We start from the raw sequence: 6,086 nt of genomic DNA, 5'->3' as shown, positions 1-6,086 counted from the left end.
TTCTGAGGTCGTGAATGGAGAGGTTCACTGGAGAACATAAATGGCCCATTTCTTGCCGTAGCGTTGCTCCGATTCTCCAAGCTGGAAGGAACATGAACTATTTTACGACTCCTCCCTCAGTTAACGCCGTACCGTAATTAAGGTTGACCCTGTTCAACCGCTTTTTTTCTGACATCCCAATATTAAGCTGCTGTTCAGTTGCCTGATCGTGGCAATTTAAGTAAACGTGTCCAAAACAGAGCTCCTTATCTTACCACCCTCAAGCCCGGTCCTCTCCCAATCTTTCCCATCCCTTTAGACAGCACCTCCAACCCCCTTGTCTCACAAGCCTGTAACCTTGGTGTTAGTCCTTGACTCTCCTCTCTCCCTCATACAACCCAGATATTCAATCTGTCTCCAAATCGTGTAGGTTCTACCTTCACCACAGCGCCAGATTCTAAGTTAGATCTGTTGGCTTCTTAGCATGCAGTGAAAGAACCTGGGAATGGGCATTTTCCCACCGAAGGACAAGCCTTTATCCTGAAACTTAAAGACCAGGATCCTGACTGATTTTTTTTTAAAATAGAATTTGTTTAGTGCTTACTATGTACTAGACAGTGTACTAAACTCTGGGGTAGATGCAAGATAATCAGATTGGACTTAGTCTATGTCCCACATAATAATAATAATAATGATGATGGTAACTGTTAAGTGCTTACTATGTGCCAGGCACTGTTCTAAGACTGGGGTAGATACAAGACAATCGGGTTGGACATAGTCCCTGGCCCATGTAGGGCTCACGGGAGAAGCAGCGTGGCTCAGTGGAAAGAACATGGGCTTTGCGGTCAGGGCTCATGAGTTCGAATCCCAGCTCTGCCACTTGTCGGCTGTGTGACTGTGGGCAAGTCACTTAACTTCTCTGTGCCTCGGTTCCCTCATCTGTAAAATGGGGATTAAGACTGTGAGCCCCACGTGGGACAACCTGATTCCCCTATGTCTACCCCAGCGCTTAGAACAGTGCTCGGCACATAGTAAGCGCTTAACAAATACCAACATTATTATTATTATTACAGATGAGGGACCTGAAGCCCAGAAAAGTGAAGCGACTTGCCCCAGGTCACACGGTAGAAACATAGAGGAGCCAGGATTAGAATCCAGGTCCTTCTGACACTCAGATCAGGGCTCTAACCACTAGACCAAGCTGCTTCTCAACTTGCTCACAGTGTTAATGGTTTGCTTAGTACCACATGCGCACCCTCATACCTGCCCATCACGGTCTCACTAGGGCACAGAGTGTAACGGGTGTGGAGGTGGGCAGGGTTGCGGCACATTGGAAAGCACGGCCACCGAGGGTTTTGGTTCTTATGCAGACCCCACTGGTAGCAGAAGTAGGGTTGCCTCGGCAGCGCTGCCATCTTTTTCGCCCACGTTGTCGTTGTTGGCGTCTTATGCCATCGAGTCTTGTCCAACCCGTAGCGACACCACGGACACATCTCTCCCGGAACGCCCCACCTCCATCTGCAATCATTCTGGTAGTGGACCCACAGAGTTTTCTTGGTAAAAATTCGGAGGCGGTTTACCACTGCCTCCTTCCGCGTAGTACACCCGCGTCTCCGCCCTCGACTCTCTCCCGCGCCACTGCGGGCCAGGACGGGGGAGTTTTGACTTGTAGCAGATTGCCTGCCACTCGCTATCCACTACCCAAGCTAGGAACGGAATGGACGGGCCTCTGCTTGACTCTCCCTCCCATAATCGACACTGGTAGAGGACTGGAAACCCTCCAGGTACGACCCTGAGAGATATCGCCCACATTAGCCAGCTCTGTTTCCGATGTCTTGCTAGGCCAGTCCACCTCATAGACCATCCTGTGTGGTTCTTCTGACAGAAATCTTCGCCCGTGATGGCATGGGCCCCGCAGGTATTCGTTCATTCATTCAATAGTGTTTATTGAGCTCTTACTATGTGCAGAGCACTGGACTAAGCGCTTGGAATGTACAAATTGGTGACAGATACAGTCCCTGCCCTCTGACGGGCTCACAGTCTAATCGGGGGAGACGGACAGACAAGAACAATGGCAAAGTCCGAGGTCACGGGTTCGAATCCCAGCTCTGCCCCTTGTCAGCTGTGTGACTGTGGGCAAGTCACTTCACTTCTCTGTGCCTCAGTGACCTCATCTGGAAAACGGGGATGAAGACTGGGAGCCTCACGTGGGACAACCTCATTCTCCCGTATCTACCTCAGCGCTTAGAACAGTGCTCTGCACGTAGTAAGCGCTTAACAAATACCAACATTATTATTATTATTTTGCCCCGGAATGCCCTCCCTCCTTATATCCGACAGACGACTACTCTCCCCCACTTCAAAGGCTTATTGAAAACGTATTTCCTCCAAGAGGCCTTCTTGACTAAGTCCTCTTTTCCTTTTCTTCAACTCTCTTTAGTGCTTAGAACAGTGCTTGGCACAAAGTAAGCACTTAACACATGCCATCGTTATTATCGTTATTATTCTGTGTCGCCCTGATTTGCTCCCTTTATTCATCCCCCCCCCCCCCCCCCGTCAGTCCCGGGGGACTTATTTATATACCTGTGATTTCTCTATTTATATTAACGTCTGTCTCCCCATCTAGATTGTAAGTTCTCTGCGGGCAGGGAATGTGTCTGTTACAGCAGCGTGGCTCAGTGGAAAGAGCCCGGGCTTGGGAGTCCGAGGTCACGGGTTCGAATCCCGGCTCTGCCCCTTGTCAGCTGTGTGACTGTGGTCAAGTCACTTCACTTCTCGGTGCCTCAGTGACCTCATCTGGAAAACGGGGATGAAGACCGGGAGCCTCACGTGGGACAACCTCATTCTCCCGTATCTACCTCAGCGCTTAGAACAGTGCTCGGCACGCAGGAAGCGCTTAACAAATACCAACATTATTATTACAATATAATAACAGACACTTTCCTTTCCACAATATATATTCTTCCAAGTGCTCAGTCTAGTGCTCTGCACACGGTAAGCGCTCAATAAATACAAATGACTGACCGAGAGCCGGGCGGTGCCCTTTCTGCTAGGCCACAGAGATGAAATCTGGACACTCTAAAACATAGATCAAACTAATGACGAGATTCCTCCTATCTTCCCGCTGAAAAACGCGGAGCCTCCGGGGCTCTCGCTGCACTCTCCCGAAGCCCCGGGTCCCCGGCCATGAAAATCCTGATTTGCGCGGGGTGGGGGTTCGAGTCGGACCCCATATCTGGAAAGAGGAGGGGAAGGGAAGGAAGGATTCGCCCAGGCTCCCTGCTGGTCCAGAGGAGAGGCAGCAGGGGAACGGAATTTGGAGGCTGATCTACAGATGACAGCACCAATCTGCCTTCCTTCCACCTTGTGAAATCGGGTTATCATTAGGAGCAGCGTGGCTTGGGCGTCAGAGGTCGTGGGTTCTAATTCCGGCTCCGCCACTCGTCAGCCGTGTGACTGTGGGCAAGTCACTTCACTTCTCTCTGCCTCGGTTCCCTCGTCTGTAAAATGGGGATTAAGACTGGGAGCCTCACGTGGGACAACCTGATTCCCCCGTGCCTACCCCAGCGCTTAGAACAGTGCTCGGCACATAGTAAGCGCTTAACAGATACCAACATTATTATTAGTATTATTATTCTCTGGGCCGTCTGTAAAATGGGGATTGAGACTGTGAGCCCCATGTGGGCCAGGGACTGTGTCCAACCCGATCTGCTTCTATCCTCCCCAGCGCTTAGTGCAATGCCTGGCACATAGTAAGCGCTTAACAAATACCGTAACTATTATCCCCACCCGTCAGCTGTGTGACCTTGGGCAAGTCACTTAACTTCTTGTTGCCTCAGTTCCCTCATCCGTAAAATGGGGATTAAGACCGTGAGCCTCACGTGAGACAACCTGCTGACCCTGTATCTACCCCAGCGCTTAGAACAGGGCTCTGCACATAGTAAGTGCTCAACAAATGCCATAATCGTTATTATTATTATTAATCCCGGCTCTGCCACTCGTCAGTGGTGTGACCTTGGGCAAGTCACTTCACTGGGCCTCAGTTACCTCCTCTGTAAAAAATGGGGATGAAGACAGTGAGCCCTACATGAGACAGCCTGATTCCCTTGGATCTACCCCAGCCCTTAGAAGAGTGCTTGGCACACAGTTAGCGCTTAACAAATACCAACATTGTTATATAGAGAAGCAGCGTGGCTCCGTGGGAAGAGCCCGGGCTGGGGAGTCAGAGGTCGTGGGTTCGAATTCTGCCTCTGCCACCCGCCTGCTGTGTGACCTTGGGCAAGTCACGTCGCTTCTCGGTGCCTCAGTTACCTCATCTGCAAAATGGGGATTAACCGTGAGCCTCACGTGGGACAACCTGATTACCCTGTACCTACCCCAGTGCTTAGAACAGTGGTCTGCACATAGTAAGCGCTTAACAAATACCAACGTTGTTATTATTATCGTTATTATTCTCTGGATCTCAGTTCCCTGATCAGTCAAATGGGGATGAAGACCATGAGCCCCACGTGGGACCACCTGATCACCTTGCAGCGTGGCTCAGTGGCAAGAGCTCGGGCTTGGGAGTCAGAGGTCACAGGTTCGAATCCCAGCTCTGCCCCTTGTCAGCTGTGTGACTGTGGGCAAGTCACTTCACTTCTCGGTGCCTCAGTTCCCTCGTCTGTAAAATGGGGATGAAGCCTGTGAGCCTCACGGGGGACCACCTGATGACCCTGGATCTCCCCCAGCGCTTAGAACAGGGCTCTGCACATGGTAAGCGCTTAACAAATACCAACATTATTATTATTATCAGCACTGTACTCGTCCGCTCAACTGTATATATTTTCATCACCCTATTTATTTTGTTAATGAGATGTACGTGGCTCAGTGGAAAGAGCACGGGCTTTGGAGTCAGAGGTCATGAATTCGAATCCCGGCTCTGCCCCTTGTCAGCTGTGTGACCGGGGGCAAGTCACTTCACTTCTCTGGGCCTCAGTTCCCTCATCTGTAAAATGGGGATGAAGACTGTGAGCCCCACGTGGGACGACCTGATTCCCCCGTGTCTACCCCAGCGCTTAGAACAGTGCTCGGCACATAGTAAGCGCTTAACAGATGCCAACATTATTATTGATTCTATTTATTTCCTATTGTTTTAATGAGATGTTCATCCCCTCGATTCTATTTATCGCCATCGTTCTCGTCTGTCCGTCTCCCCCGACTAGACCGTAAGCCCGTCAAAGGGCAGGGACCGTCTCTATCTGTTGCCGACTTGTCCATTCCAAGCGCTTAGTACAGTGCTCTGCACAGAGTAAGCGCTCAATAAATGCTGTTGAATGAATGAGTGATTATTATTCTCCGTGCCTCAGTTCCCTCATCTGTCAAATGGGGATGAAGCCTGTGAGCCCCACGTGGGACAACCTGATCACCTTGTATCCCCCCAGCGCTTAGAACCGCGCTCTGCAGGTAAGTAAGCGCTTAACAAATGCCCTGATCATTAGTACTGTGATGGTGACGGGTGAGAGTAGAGAGGATTCCTTGTGTTCCTTAAAGCCGAAGGATTTATTTGAGGTGCGTTCCCTCAGCCCCAGCTGGGGGAAGGAGAAAAGGGGGCAGGGACTGACTGGCAGACGGGGGCAGAGGTGGGCGGGGCCAGTTGCCGGGGGAGACGGCGGCGGGCCAATGGCAGGCGAGGACGGGAGGCGGCAGCCAATGGAGAGGGGGAGGAGGAGGACGGTGGGCGGGGCCGGCCGCGGGGGGGGGGAGACGGTAGCGGACCAATGGCAGGCGAGGACGTCGGGCGGCAGCCAATGGCGAGGGAGGAGGAGGGCGGTGGGCGGGGCCTGATACGGAGGCGGGGGAGAGACGACAACGAACCAATGGCAGACGCGGACGGCGGGCGACAGCCAATGGCGGGAGGCGAGGGGCGGGATCAGTCGCGGGGAGGGGGGAGACGACAACGAACCAATGGCGGGCGCGGACGGCGGGCGACAGCCAATGGCGGGGGAGGAGGTGGGCGGGGCCAAAGGCGGGGTGAAGGGGATCGGGCCAATGGCGGGGGCGGACGGCGGGCGGCGGCCAATGGCGGGCGAGAGGGGGCGCCGGGGGCGGGGCCGAGGCCGGGCGTCCGG

This window comes from Ornithorhynchus anatinus, chromosome 5 (assembly GCF_004115215.2).
Source record: "Ornithorhynchus anatinus isolate Pmale09 chromosome 5, mOrnAna1.pri.v4, whole genome shotgun sequence".
Lineage (NCBI taxonomy): Eukaryota > Metazoa > Chordata > Mammalia > Monotremata > Ornithorhynchidae > Ornithorhynchus > Ornithorhynchus anatinus.
The sequence above is the reverse complement of the archived record's forward strand: the minus strand, read 5'-3'. Positions refer to the sequence as shown.